This window comes from Apium graveolens, chromosome 5 (genome assembly GCF_009905375.1).
Source record: "Apium graveolens cultivar Ventura chromosome 5, ASM990537v1, whole genome shotgun sequence".
NCBI lineage: Eukaryota > Viridiplantae > Streptophyta > Magnoliopsida > Apiales > Apiaceae > Apium > Apium graveolens.
In genome coordinates this window covers 281,453,122-281,469,609 of record NC_133651.1, presented here as the reverse complement: position 1 = coordinate 281,469,609, position 16,488 = coordinate 281,453,122, and the positions used below count along the sequence as shown (strand labels likewise).

The 16,488-nt window shown below is 36.2% G+C and overlaps 1 non-coding gene across 1 annotated transcript; it reads left to right on the top strand.

Annotated features, from left to right (window-relative positions):
- The first annotated feature begins 1,842 nt into the window (after positions 1-1,842).
- LOC141663233 (small nucleolar RNA R71) lies at positions 1,843-1,949 on the top strand. The gene has a single exon (XR_012551311.1). It is a non-coding gene; the product is annotated as a small nucleolar RNA R71 (small nucleolar RNA).
- Positions 1,950-16,488: the final 14,539 nt, after the last annotated feature.

The following is a 16,488-nucleotide window of genomic DNA, read 5'->3' as shown; positions in this document are numbered from 1 at the left end:
ACGCTCCTGAGAAATTTTCAGCTCTGCTAACCCAAGAGAATCAAATGGCATATCCAACTTCCTCTTCCACGGAAGTGCATTTAAAAGCTGCAGTTGCTCTGCTCCTTCCTTGTCATCAATAACTGATTTCCCTATTAAGGATCTCTTTAAGGTCTCTGACTTTGGCAATTGCTAAAGTTCCGAATTCGCGACAGAGTCTGCCCACTCTACTTTAAAGCACTCCTCTTTAGCTGTGGATAACTTTATTTCCTTGAACACATTAAAAGTGACCTTCTAATCATGATCCTTCATCGTAAGCTCTCCTTTTTGTAAATCAATCATAGTTCGGCCAATAGCTAAGAATGGTCTCCCCAAGATAATGGGAATCTTCTTATCCTCCACAAAATCAAGAATTACAAAGTCGGCAGGGAAGATGAGTTTATCCACCTTGACCAAGACATCCTTCACTATACCTCGTGGATAAGCGATGGAACGGTCAGCTAGTTGCAATGACATGTATATTGGTTTCGGATCAGGCAGACCAAGCTTCTTGAAAATAGATAAGGGCATCAGATTGATGCTAGCTCCTAAATCACATAAACACTTGTCGAATGACAAGTTTCCGATGGTGCAAGGAATATTGAAGCTTCCAAGATCTTTAAGCTTCGGAGGGGCAACTTCTATTACAACACGACACTGCATTCCTTTGTTAGAGCAACGGTCTCTAAGTCATCGAGCTTCACTTTCTGAGAGAGAATACCTTTCATAAACCTCGCATAGCTAGGCATCTGTTCAAGAGCTTCAGCGAAAGGTATGTTGATAAGAAGTTTTTTGAACACCTCCAAAAACTTCTCAATGTGCTTATCCAGCTTTTTCTTCTGCAGCCTCTTAGGAAAAGGAGGTGGAGGATAGATCTGTTTCTCCCCTGTATTACCCTCAGGAGGAGTGTGTTCCACAGTAGTCTTCCTTGGTTCCACCTCTGCTTCCTTCTGCACTTCTTCTTTAGCCACAACTGCATTTTTTCAAACTTGAGATTTTTCAGGCTCTTCGTCTTGCTGAATTTGGGGGGCTTGCGACCTTTCCAGACCTTAAGGTGATGGCGTTCACCTGTTCTTGAACTTCCCTCTTGCCTGTATTTATTTTTGTATCACTAGGAAGCGTTCTTGGAGGTCGATTTAATAAGGCATTAGAAATTTTCCCTATTTGGTTCTCTAGAGTCTTGATAGAAACAGCCTGGCTTCGGCATATAAAAGCCTGGTTTTTGCACATAAGCCGCAACTCCTCCAATTCATATTTTTCACTCGAAGATAGACATGCACCAAGAGTTTGCTATTTTGGTGTATTTGCTGAAAACCAGGAGGGTTGAATAGCTTATTTCCAAACTGTTGGAACGGCTGTTGCATCGCATTCTGATTATTGCTCTAGCTGAAGTTAGGATGATTCCAGTTGTCAGGCTGATAAGTGTTTGGAACTGGTTGCTGCGATCTCTGAAAGTTGCTCACAAATTGAGCTGAGTCACTAGATATAGCACATTGCTTCATCACATACGGACCGGCACACAGCTCACAAACACTAATTATCTTCTTAACACCATAGTTAGCCAGAGAATTGATCTTCGTAGACAACACCTTTAGTTGAGCAGTTATAGCCATAGTTGTATCCACTTCAAGAACTCCTGCTACCTTGCCCTGTGGACATCTCTGGGTTGGATACTGATATTCATTAGCAGCCATCAGTTCAATTAGATCATAAGTTTCCTCATAGCTCTTTGCCCATAATGCTCCGCCTAATGCTGCATCGAGCATGGGTCTGGACTGTGCTCCCAACCCATTGTAAAAACAATTGATGATCATCCAATCAGGCATTCCATGATGAGGACACTTCCTAAGAATCTCCTTGTAGCGCTCCTAAGATTCATATAGCGATTATCCCGTTTGCTGCGTAAATTGAGTAATAGCATTCCTGAGTGCAGCTTTCTTCGCCATAGGGAAGAATTTAGTAAGAAACTTCTGAGCAAGATCTTCCCAAGTAGTAATTGAACCAGCTGGTAGAGAGTGTAACCAGCTCTTAGACTTGTCCCCCAAAGAGAATGGGAACAGTCTCGGCTTCACAACATCTTCAGAAACACCGTTGAAATTGAAGGTGTCACAGATCTCAATGAAATCCCTAATGTGCATATTGGGATCTTCAGTTCCCCCAAACTGGATTGAATTCTGCACCCATTGAATTATGCCAGGCTTGATCTCAAATGTATTAGCTCTGATAGCTGGCCGGGTAATGCTTGATTGAATGTCATTGATCTTGGGTTGAGAAAAATCTAACAAGGCTTTCGTTCATGTTGCTGGATCTCCCATTGTACTGAGTACCTGAAACACAAACAAATAAATCGTGAGAGTAAAAGAGTCTGAGTCAGTGAACTTTAACGACCACAGATGACAAGCACATAAACTAAAAATTAGCACCGAGTCCCCGGCAGCGGCGCTAAAAACTTGTTAGGGTGAAAACACGCGCTAAAATTTGTACTAGTATACGCATTCGCAAGTAGTATAAGATATAAATCAGATTCGTTGCCACAGAGACTGGTTTAGGTTAAGTTCAATTTATGCACATATGCAACAATGTATGGTTATCGCTCAATGCTAAGACAAATAACAAATTGGGTTTTTATTAAACTAAGAGATTATACTAAATAACATTAACCAAGAGAATTGAGGTTGAATTACTATATATGATAAACATGGGATTCTAACTTCATTAAATACTTCATTCAATAGCCTTATTGTTCTTAACCTTAGCATGTAATGGTGATAACACTAATCAGATAACACGAAACTAGTAAACGCCAACTTTCGTTGTACGAATACCCTACTACCAAGCTTCCACAAAAGAGATAGAAGTTGAATAGACACCAATTATGCTTAGTCCTTATATGTCTATAAGAATTGAAAACATAACGGTTTAATGCACAAGTTATCTATCGTGATTACATATGGCAAGTAAGATGGTTAAAATTACCTATGAATCATGCATAACAAATACATGAACCTATGCTAGCATGGAAAGTTCTAAACCTCTATATTCATTGTCGCTTCAATAGAGATTAACACATTATCTTATATGTTAGCTACACACATAAGACGAATAAGCACAACCAATACTAGGATATCAATCAATCACCACACACCAAGATATCGAAACAAATTAATTATTGAAATCCATAAGTAAATCTGTTAGAATCACATGATAACGATTAGCCCATAATTGAACTCATCGTCATCATGGGTTCCAATGAAAGCATGGTATAAAACAAGGTCTTAATAAACTGAATAATAATCAAAGTGAGAATAAAAAATAGTCCAGGTTCAATAAGAATGAAAACGAGCATCCGAAGTTACAACTATTTTTAAAGAATCACAAGTAGAAAATAAGATCTTCTTTTTCGGAGTTGTTTTGTGCTTCAAGGTCTTCTCCTTGATCTCCCAATCTTCCCGGATGATGAAAACACTTTTTTTAAGTATATATAAGCCCCTAGTGGACATGTCCCCTTAAAATTATCAAATTCCACTAAAAAAGCTTTTTCAGCGAAATCAGCGAAATCAGCCGCACATCAGCATGCGGTCGCATGCAGGTCTGACGCGGCCGCGTGTCGGCATGCGGTCACGTGCACTTCTGACGCGGCCGCGTGGGCGGCTTTTGGAAAATTCTGATAAATCTTATTTTGGCCATAACCTGAGTTCCACTTGTCAGAATTAGGCAATTCAGCTGCCCATGCAAAACTAACGAGATTCTCTACAACTGACAATGGCCTTGGCTTCCAAATCTGATCAATTTTCATCATATTTCCTTTAAAATCTCCTTTCTTCATTTAACTGATACCTGAAATGCAATAACACAAAAATACATCAAAATACCAACAACTTGAGTCCAAAATACCAATTTAAGCTTGTAATAAAGCGTTCCAAGTGGATATAAAATCCACTTATCACTTACCACCCCAAACTGATGGGCAAAGCGAACGGACTATTCAGACCCTAGAAGATATGCTACGAGTATGTGCTATCGAATTTAAAGGGAATTAGAATGACCACTTCCCCCTGATCGAATTTGCCTACAATAATAGCTATGACGCTAGCATAGGAATGCCTCTGTATGAAGCTCTTTACGGAAGGAGATATCGCTCTCCCCTATGTTGGGATGAGGTTAGAGAACACAAGATAATAGGACCCGAGTTAGTCCAGCAAACCAGGGAAATGGTGGGACTCATTAGGAAGAGACTGGTAGGAGCTCAAGACAGACAAAAGAAGTACGTCGACCAGAATAGAAAAGATAGAGAATATAAAGTAGGGGATTCAGTATTGTTGAAGGTATCTCTATGGAAGGGAGTAAGGAGGTTTGGGAAGAAAGGGAAGCTGAGTCCCAGATTTATAGGACCCTTTGAAATTTTGAGGAGAATAAGACCTATAGCTTACGAGCTCGCCTTGCCTCCTAATCTGCAACAAGTGCACAAAGTGTTCCACGTGTCAATGCTAAGGAAATACCATGCCGATGCGCGACAGGTGAAGAGTATGAGCAGGTAGATTTACAACCAGACCTGACCTACGTTGAGCAAACAGTAAGAATAAAGGACCAAAAAAGCAAGTGCTGAGGAACCAGACTGTGAAGTTGGTTAGAATCTTGTGGAGGAATCAAAATGTTGAAGATTCAACTTGGGAACTAGAAGACGCAATGAGGAATAGATATCTCCACCTATTTTCAGATTTGATAACATGATATACGTACCAAATGAGTGTATGTAAATCCTATTAGTTTTCGAAGAAAACGAACTTTGAAAAATGACCGTATTTACGAACCATCGAGGATTACGGGAATCACAATATAATTATGAATTTAAAACCCTACGGATTTATATCCAAGGACGATACTTCAAAACATAAGGAATAAATATAAAAGGATTTACGCCGGGAACCGTTTACGAGAAATTATTACGAAAATGGTTAAGCGACTGAACAAACGCGTAAACGAATAAATAAACGTATTACGCTTACCAACCATGGTAGAAAAGTAACCACGGTTACTTTATCAAATAGTAGGCTAAGCTATATAGGCATGATCACTTAAGGCTAAAGAATAGTTAGATAAAGTCTAAATCAACTAGCTTGGCTTGTAAACTAGGAATGCTAGCAAGATTTGTTCAAAGATTTGCCAACTTAACTCTAGTTTTAGGTTATAAACTAGAGAATATACAAACATATATCACAAGTTTTATTCAAGAAGCAAGCAAGAAGCAACACAAAATTCTCTCTCCCACTTTCTACTTCTTCCATTCAGCCCTAACAAAAACAACCAATAAATCATTTTCAAAACTTCAAGCTCTAGTCATGGAAAAATTCCCCCATTAATTCTCAAGTTTCATACATCCTAAACTAAGGTAAGATATATTTTTAAGCTGATTTTATCAAGATTTGATGGGTGAAATAAATTCAAGAAAGATGATAGTGAATAGTGTGAATAGTAACTGTTATTTGGTTTCTTGATTTTAATGGTTGATTTAGGTTCCAAAAACCCTATCAAGCACTCCCATGACTTCACCATCATCAAGAACACATCTCAAGCTTTCAATAAATGTATAAATCTTTGACCCATATTTATTTAAGGTTTAGGTTCAATAATCTTTTAGAACATAGTTGTAAACCTAGTTTTGGTGAATGTATTGTTGTAATCTTGATGTTTAGTTAAGTAGATTTAAGGTTGATGATTGTTGCCTCAAGAACATGATGTTCTTGAGAGGATTTAGTGTGGTGGTGGTGATGATTCGATGGTTTTTGGTGGTAGTATAGAGATTTATGGCGTAAACGAAACTCGGATTGTAATCGTAATCTCGCTAAAATGAATAAAACATAATATTAAGTTTCTACAGAAAGTCCCAAATATATATACTGTAGTTTTTTGAAAACTAACACTTGATTATGATATAAAATTTTATAAGGATCGTTTAGGTGCTTGAATCTCTTGATTCCGATTTACGGATCAAAAGTTATGATCATTTTACTAAAAGTGATTTCCGCGACAAAAACTGCTACGAATTACGAACTTTGGAAATAAAAATGATCGACTTAAAAATGTTCATAAATCATAAAATTTTTACAGAGAGTATCAAATAGAGTTCCTTAACATCTATAAAATTTTCAAGTGAAAATAATGATTTTTCAATTTTATAAAAATATTGGAGTCAAGACCGCGCGATTAGATAGCCGTTAGAAATCATAAGCGGAGCCGACGATGAATATGTAAAAAGGACATATGGAACTTTGAAAAGGAAGCGACTGCAGCATGAATAAGTACTTAAAGGAATAATAAGGGTAAATTAAGTGAGAGAATGAATAGTAAGTAGCATATGCTATGAATTAGAACGGGACCAAACAAAAGGGTTTGTGTTTATGGTTATAGATTTTCGAGCAGACCCTAGAGCATCCTCCACCTCGAGATACCCAGGAAAGTCTACGAACCCAAATCCTTATACTGTTGTGTTGTGAAAATATTATTTTATTATCACTTGCCTAAATGCCATGCTTGCCATGACGTTAAGTAATTGAGCTTTTGCATAATGTAGCAATGTTGTACAACGCGTATATATCGTAAAATATTTAATGCCGCCACGAGCGTGACGTATAATTATAAGACCGAGAGTCGGTCGAGATTTTAAAATTAAAACCTGGGAATCATTCCGGTGATATTTTAGGACGATTAAAGTCCATAGTAGTTACTTTTAAAGGGACTCGACGTCCACTTACGAAACATTAAATACCTCAAAATTTCATTAAAACGATTTCCAAAAATCGTATTTCCTCAACTATATTTTATTGTTCGAATAATGAGTATTACTTAACTATTCATTTATTATAGGAGAAGTATTCTCCAATGATTATTTATTTCAAACCCGATTAAATATTAAAGATTACTTTAAATTACTTAAACATAAATTAGTTGAGGAATATTATTTCAAATATTCCTTTTGAAGTATAATCATTTGAGGTTTAATTGTTTAACAATTAATATTTAATTACTACTTATTTATCTAATGATTTATTAGGATTTAAAAATCATAAATCCTAATTTAAAATAATTTCTGATTTTCAGAAAATCATTCGAATAATTTCAGATCATCGGAGAATATTATCTCGACTTATTTTAAATATTTTGAATATAGTTTCAAATGAAACTCCCCCTTATTTATTTAATCTGTTGACAACGGTCAACTCACATCCTTAGTACTTCCTCCGAAAATTCTCGGAAGTACATATATATACATATAAATCAAAGTGTACCTATCAATAAGCAATATGCTTGAGGAACAATATAAGTTCCAGATATATGATGGGATTCTAACGAGGACAAGGAGGGGTAGACTCCAGTACTTCGTGGACTTGGGAGACTACCAATTTACTACCACATGAGAAGGTATCTTATATACTGATGAACATGTGGAGTATGCGTACCTAAGAGGGATGGACGCAAAACCGTGTCTTGAGAGGGATAGGCCCGAATGTGTCCAGGGTGATAACCGATAATAAAAAGGGAATCGTCATTCTACTAGTAGAAAATGTTACTATTTCCGTAGTACGACTGACCATCGTATGCGGTGGCTCCAGTGAATGTCCTATTCTTCCAATTGGAATTGTGATGCAATACCGTAACCCAAGGCCAGGTGCTGGGTTTACCATTAAGGTATTCGCGGGATAATAAATCCAATAAATAATTGTTTCAAAAGAAGTGTATATCACCAAGAAAAACTATTTTTGAATAAAACATATTTATCTTATATGACTTTTTACTTGAGTTTAACATATCGTCATTTCATACTGTACATAATTATGACGGGCATTATAGCTCACATTTGTTTTCTTAAATTGACACAACACAACAGTGAATCAAGATGCCTGTCATGAAACTCACAGCTAGGAAACGGGTAGGAAATGGCCAGCTGTTCCGTAGAATGTTTGGTGCTGTACCACAGGTAGACCGAATAAGCTGGATTGGTTTTCAGTTATTTTTAGTCCGGCTTATTTACAAGTATGACTTATGTAAGATAATAAATAAGAAGCAAATATTTGGCCGATGGACTAGCCTTACTTAAAGGTTACTTCCCCGGTAAGACTTAATTACTTTTGGATTATAATGACTATCACTTTGTGGATTAATTTACTCTAGTAATGAATGGTTCGTTTCCAAGACAATAACCTATAAGTGTGTGTGGGTGATAAATGTGCGGTTGTAAAAATGTGAGTATTTATATATTTTGATACGAGATAAGTGTTATATAGTATTCAAGATGGCGTGGCCTCCTAGATCCTTGACCCCGGATTTTGGGGCGCCACAACGAAAATGGCATAATTGTTAAGAACAAAGCTAGATTGGTTGCTAAAGGCTACTGTCAATGAGAAGGAATAGATTTTGATGAAACTTTTGCTCCTATTGCAAGACTTGAAGCCATCAGAATTTTCCTAGCCTATGCAGCCCATGCCAATTTCAAATTCTATCAAATGGATGTCAAAAGTGCCTTTCGGAATGGAGATTTGGAGGAGGAAGTCAATGTCTGTCAGCCTTCTGGTTTTGAAGACCCAAATTTTCCAGAATATGTCTACTATGTTTTGAAAGCACTTTATGGATTAAAGCAAGCACCCAGAGCCTGGTATGATACTTTGTCAAAGTTTCTCTTAGAAAATCACTTCACTCAAGGTATTGTTGATAAAACCTTATTCTATAGAAATGTTAATGGCTCTAGTATACTTGTTCAAATTTATGTAGATGATATTATATTTGGCTCTACAGATGAAAAACTTTGCAAAAGGTTTGTCAAATTAATGCAAAGTAAATATGAAATGAGCATGATGAGTGAACTAACTTACTTTCTTGGTTTACAAGTTAAGCAAGTTAGTGATGGAATATTCATTAGTCAAACCAAATATATTTATGAATTTTTAAAGAAGTTTGACCTAATGGATTGCACATCTGCAAAAACTCCCATGGCTACTGCAACTAAACTTGAATTAAACACTACCAAAAAGTATGTGGATATTTCAAGCTATAGAGGCATGGTTGGCTCACTTCTATATTTAACAGCCAGTAGGACAGATATAATGTTTGCTACATGTCTTGGTGCTAGATTTCAAGCTGATCCTAGAGAATCTCATTTAGTAGCTATTAAGAGAATCTTCAGATATCTCAAAGGAACACCAAAACTTGGCATTTGGTATCCTAGAGATTCTAGTTTTGATCTAACTGGTTATTCAGATGCAAATTATGCAGGTTGTAAGATTGATAGAAAAAGTGTAACAAGAACCTGTCAATTTCTAGGAAACAAGCTAGTATCCTGGTTAAGTAAAAGGAAAAATTCAGTTTCTACTTCTACAGCTGAAGCTGAATATATTGTTGCTGGCAGTTGTTGTGCACGGATTTTATGGATGAAAAATCAACTGTTGGACTATGGTCTACAGGTGAATTAAATTCCTATTTTCTGTGATAACACAAGTTCCATTGCCATCAGTGAGAATCCGGTACAACATTCAAAGACCAAGCACATAGACATTAAGTACCATTTCATTAGAGGGCATGTTATGAATGGTATTGTGGAACTTTATTTTGTTCCAAGTGAAAAACAACTTGCAGACATCTTTACCAAACCACTTGATGAATCCACCTTCACTAACTAGGTTGGTAAGTGAGTAAGGTATGCTTAATTACTCTTAATCTATTTTGATGACTAATCAAATTGAGATGCAGCCAGAGTAAAAGTTGATATTTCCTTTCTAAAATAAAATTTTGACTAATTCAGGATTTGTATCTCGACGGATGTTCATTATCCGTTGAAAATGAATATCCGTTGAATTATATCATCCGTTGAAGTATCAATTATTACTCTAGGTACTTTTACCATTATCCGTCGAATTGCACTCAATCTTAGCCTTTGATTTTGAGCATTATCCGTCGAATTTACTTACAGCTTGGATGTATATTTCAACGGATAATCTTAGAATTTTGACAGTTTTCTTTATTTTTAAACGGCTATTTTGGGCTAATTTGATTGGTTACTTTATTTCAGTTTTTAATTTTTGACAGTATATTTCTGAGATAGTATAAAAGCTAATTATGTTTCTACTCTTTTCTTTTATCATTCTCAAAGAAATTTTTATAACTCTCTTCTTCTCCAAAGCAAATACTTTCTCTCTCTCTGCAACTAATCTCAATCACAGTAATGGAACCCGTAGTCAAAATTATGTCCTCGACTGGGTTCGTCTATGAAAAGAATAACTTTGTGGCTCTGGTAAACAAGAAAATTCCGGCATCTGAAGATTATCACAAGATGATGGACTTCATATTGAACTGCAAATTGAGTTATGCCATGCTTGAGTCCCCAACCATCTACTGTGAAGTTGTCGAGGAAATTTGGACTATAGCAGTGTTCAACTCCAAGGACAAAACTATTACCTTCACTCTCAAAGGTAATGAACACTATGTTAATCTTGATGCTATTGAAAAATGCTTTAAATTGCCTGAAAATACCACACTTGCTCCACACATAGACGCTGATGTGAGTAACATGCTAGTTTCTATGGGCTGTGCTCTTGATGCCACTAAGTTAGGTGATGTTAAGAGATTGGGTCTTATACAAGAATGGAGTTTTTTGTGTGATTCATTTATTAAAGTGTTTTTTGGAAAAATTAGTAATTTTGATGTTGTATCTTACTCACTTGTTCACATGCTTTATATGCTTCTCAGTGATAAGTACTTCAATTTCAACACTTTTGTTATGTAAGAGATATTGAGTAAATTAGGGGATATTAAAAAGAGGTCTAAGAATATTTATTATGCTAGATTTTTTATGATGCTAGCTAATTTTGTTCCTAAGAATCTCTCAATTGAGAATCCAACAAACAAGTTAGCTTGTTGGGTCCAAAAGAGGAGAAATATTGTTGATTATAATAGCGCAAATCATCACAAGGATGTTACTCTTGTGTACATGCCAATCATGGAACTGCCTCAGGTAAGTGAGGTAAACATTTCTGTCTCTACTACTTCCTAACCTACTTCTTTGCAATTAACTGTAGCAATGGCATATGTCACAGTGACCAAACAGATGCCTACCCAAGCCTCAAAACTAAAAATCTCCAAATCCAAATCAAAGAAAGCCCCCTCTAGTTTCTCCCAAAATAAAATAGTTGTAACATCCACATCAAGCCAAGAGGGGAGGGTGAAGGGTAGTGAGGCTAGTGAGGGACAGGGGAACATAAAAGAAGCCCTAAGAATAAGGATGGAGAGGTGAGTGCATCCTAGCCTAGCCACACTGCAGTTTCCCAACAAACTGCAGTGCTTAATAAGGATATTAGCTCATTGCTAGTTGCATCCTCCCAAAATGATGTGACTATTGAACAAAGCTCACAGCCAAGAGCACAGAACAAGAGGGTTAGGGACACAAGCTCACCCAAACTTCTATTAGAAAGAAGAAATAAAAAATCCTTGGGGATACACAGGGTGCACATACTGTGCCTACTGCAGTCAAAGACTCGGTTCATGCACCAAACTCTGTCATTTCTACTATCTCGACGGATATTGTTCATCCGTCGACCAGTGATTGCATCTCGATGGATGTGCTTAACACCAGTCATCCGTTGATACTTCCACCTACTACTTCGACGGATGTTCCTCATCCGTTGATTATCACTACATAACTTCAAATTTCAACTACTGTTACAAGTGCAGATGATTTAGTGGTTGTACAGTAACTCTTAGGATTGAGGGAAGGAAGTGAATAGAGTGAGAGGCTGAGTTGCTCCCAGGAAAAAGGAGAGGAAAAGAGTGAAAATCTGCAAGTTATTTCTTCCAGCTTGGCAAAAGTGAGTGAGTGGAGTCCCACCTTAGTAGGTGAAGGTGAGGGTGTGACGGTGGGAAGCCAAGGGGAGCCCTTAATGCAAAAACAGAGAGATTATGAGAGAAAAGCAAGTACATGAGATACAAGGATGGAAACCATTGCTAGTGAGTCAATGAATGTTAGTGATGAAGAAAATGGGAGATTGTTTCAGCAAGAATATCAAGCTATTATAGATTTTTTCTCTTTGGATGCTGAGATATTTACTCATCCTGTTCTAGCATATCAAATTGTGGCTAGACAAGGCAATGAGGAGGTTGAGAAGACATTGAACTCGGTGCACACTACTGCTTCAATGCAAAGGGCAAAGGATGCTAAAAACTGCTATTCCCTCCACATCTGGTAATGACTTTGAATTTGCTGAAGACTCATTTGGGGATGATGGTGAGGATGATGAGGATGAAAGCATGAGCATATGGGGAGATGCATAAACTCCATCATGGATGTTGCACAAAGAATGCTCTTACCCACATCTCTAATCCACACTATTCAAGCTTTTCCATGATACCCAAACAGCAATTCAAGCATCCACTAATGCTAGCACAAAAGACTACTTTCAGCTCACCTGGAATCTCTCCAATTACGTAAAATTCAAGCTCTTTAACAAAGTCGATATGTGGATGCCATCAAACAGGAAATTGGTGAAATTAAACAAGACTTTGTAGCAAGGTTGGATACTAGACTTCCAGGCACCATAATGACAAAAATAGCTCAAAAGCTCAGAAAGGAAGCTGATTTGAACAGGAAGGTTTAGGCCATAGATTCCAGACTGACAACTGTGGAAAAATCAGTGGCCAAGATACTTGCACATCAGGAAGCTCAAACTGGTCTACTACAACAGTTGGTGGCGGCACAAACATCAACCTCTACTCAACTTGATGCTAACAAAAAGGGGGGAAAAGACTCTATCATCTCAATTAGCCAGGGGAATCAACAAGTGAAGGGGAGAAAGTGCTCAACATTCAAGTTAGCAAAGTGATTGTGCCAGCAATTGCTTTCACTAAACCACCAACTCTTGACAACATTGATCTAATTAATCTAGCAGCAGCTAAGTTGGAGTCAAATGACAAGTTGAAAAAGCTTGATATAGCAGCAGTAGAGCAAGAGCTTGATGCAAAATGGAGAAAGCTTGATGAAAACATCAAGAAAAAGTTTGGTCCAATTGGGAAGCAAGACAAGGTCTTCACTCACTTCTCAAAATTGAGAGAAATTTCAGCTAATGAAATGAGCCTAGGGAACATGAAAATGGGCTAACCCTCATCAATCAAATCTCCAAAGGCCAGTGTGATTTTTCAGCCAAAAAGAAATTATCCAAAGAACTCAGACAAAAATCCATTAGACCCATCCTATGATACCCCTAGGCCAGATAAAAAAAGCTGCTTGCAAGGTCTATTGCTTTATCAATAGATTCTAGAGACACGGTATCAAAGAACAAAATTGCTAAAATCTACAGAAATGGTAAACTAATCTATGTGGTGGCTGGACATCCACGGTTTGCAGAAACTAAGAAAGAAGAAAAGGTGGGGCTTAAACAAGAACAAAAGCATGCCGCTTTAGAAGCCAAGAACCTAGCCAATAAGCCTGCAACCACCGAAGTTACATTGCCTGCTGTGACATCTAAAAATCTGGATGAAGGAAAGAAAGAAAGAAGAACAAAAGCAGACAAAAAGGAAGTTTAGATACAAACTCCACTCAAAGAGGAAGCTAGACTTTGATGAAGATAAGGTATGTTAACCCAATCTAAAACTTCAAGTCAATCATCCATACCTACTGTGAAGGAGGATGAAAATAAGGTTGATTCTAACATCACCTTTCATGGTGAACCTGTTGTTTCTAAGGATGAACCTATAGATTGGGACAGCTTGCCTCTTCCTGATCTAAACATTCCAATCCTTACCAAACCAAGAAAGACAAAGAAAAGAGTAGTGAAAACAGTCAAGCCTGTTAAACTTCAATCCAAGTCTTTGGTCAAACCCAAACCTATTGTTAACAAGGGAGATCAACTCTTCATATGTGACATCAAAGAATTTTCAGACATAAATCTCTATCTGAATGAGCTAGAAGAAGTTAGAGTTATTGATGCCTACAAGCACCTTTGAGAGAGATTAGTTTTCAGATATAAGGGTAGTAAAGAGATATCATGGCCCCTTCAAAGAATTCTCAATGAAGGCTATTCAACTTTGGTGACTGTCTTCTCCTCAATCAAAAAAAACTTTGGATTCAACATAGTTTCCAAGAAAATGGTACTAAACAAGATTGAGGAGATAATAAATAGCTGGAGATGACCAAATGCACTCCCAAGAGTATTGACAATACCTTTTACTGGAGATAGGGTGCATTTGAGGCCATACTGGATCATGGAGTTCAAGGATGAAAATTATATTAGAAGATTCTTCAGATTGGAAGATCAGTTAAAGATTGCAAGCAATGAAACTCTCACGAAGATGCAAGAAAGGCTGGATCAGATAAATGAGGATGAATCAGAATTTTTCAGACAACTCCGATATTATATTGAAGAGAATGATGTGAAGCTAGGAAAGAAATCAAGGCAGTCAAGGAAATGATCTAAATTTTCTCAGTCTAAAGAAGCACCTTGAAAATGATTTGTAAGACACTCTACAAATCTTTCTTTGTGAGAATTTTCAATAAACTGCAGCACTTGTAAATTTTATCTACTTTGTTTCATTCTTTATTCATAGAGTGTTGTTATCATCAAGTTTCTCTTAATTTATGGCTATAATTCCAGTAGACATAAATTGGGGGCGATTGTTAGGAATATGTTGTGCACTTGATGATAACTTAAACAAAACACTAAGTAGATTTTAGTTAAGTGATTTTATAGCTTTTAATGGATGATCATTTCAACATCCGTTGAAAGAGTAGCTTATGGAATAATAAGATTAGTAGCACATTTCTACATACTTAAATGTCTTAGTGAACTAGATGTTGTAGGATGTTTAAGTCATGTTGACTACTAGATTAATATGCAAGATATGTTAGTTAATTATAAATATAAGATGCCTTGTAATCTTGTATAAATGAAATGGAGTTAACTGACAAAGAGACAGTCTCAATAGATGATTCACAAAGCTTCAACCGATGATCAACATAAGTCTCAACGGATGATCAATCAGAGTTTCAACAGATGATCAATCAGAGTTTCAACGAATAATGAATATGAGTTTTAACGGATGATCAAATTCAAAAGAGCAGTTGACAGTGACTTGACAGTCACATGCATTGATTGTATGCAAATAGAATGTGGCAGCCTAATTCAGGTTTTAGAGAACAAAGAAGCATTTCCATTTTCATGCTAAACTGAAGATATCCAGTATTATAATTAAAATTGCATTTCATTTTTACGCACTTAATTAAGCATGAAACGTGACTGATCAATGTAACAAAAAGTTAGTGTTGGCCTTACAATGGGTACAAAGAGATTTTTTAGAATATGCAATTTTCGGGGATATTGAAAAACATATTTAGCTCAAATAACATCGATACGACAATTTTAAGGTTGAATAGCACAATTAAAATGCATATCAGCTTTCTATAATTTTGGTTATGAAGTATTATTTGATGAATAGTCAAAGTATTTAAAATTATGCTCAACTTAGTTTAATAAAAATATAAATCAAGTTATCAAAATAAGTGATTGGCTTGTCTATCAAAAGAAGAGTACGCCCTTTAAAAGAAAAAAATTTAATCCATATATACAAAGAAGAAATTTTATATTGTATGGTTACTACAACTGTAAAAGATTAAATATAAAAAATAATGAATTCTCAAAAATATATATAAAGTTAATATCTGATTTTTTCGTGTAATTATTGCTTCATATAATAAAATTAAAAATAATATGTGGATTCATAATCGTACCAACTATCAATATGTAATAATACATAAATAGATAATTATATGAATTATAATGTGACTCGTGCTACTTCTGAGTTGTATAATTTGCATGTTATTCTAAAATCTCTCAGAAAGGAAAATGCTAGAGTTAAAGAATCTAATGTTTTGCTTGTTGAGAAAAATACTCTGTTAGGAACCCAGATGCATGAATTTGTGAAAATGAAAAAGGATTATCTGGTAGTTAAAGATGATTTGCTTGATGTGTTAAAAAGCAAAGAAACTTTTAGAATCCAACTTAAACATGAACAAGTTGTTACTGCTAAATGGAAAGAATCTAGGAATACAGCCAACAAGATCATTGAAGTTCAAGGCATTAAATTTTTTCGTGATACTGCTGAAATTAGGGATAAAGTGAAACTTTAGTCTGTTAGTGACGTTTGTGAGTCAACAGATGGTCATTATCCGTTGAAATACAAAGTATCAATGGATAAAAGCTATCCATTAAAGGAACCAGTCCGTTCTTCTAAACTGAAAAAACTCAATGAGAAGTATGGTCCAATTAGCAAGAATTTTGTGATTGGTGTCGTAGAAAAACCAAGCAGGATAAGCAATGAAATATAGGCCACTTATCCAACTAGGAATTGAAGGATATGATTAAGATCATAGTAGACATCAAGAAAAAGAATAATAGAAATGGCAAGATAGAAATTAAAAAACACAACAACTATATT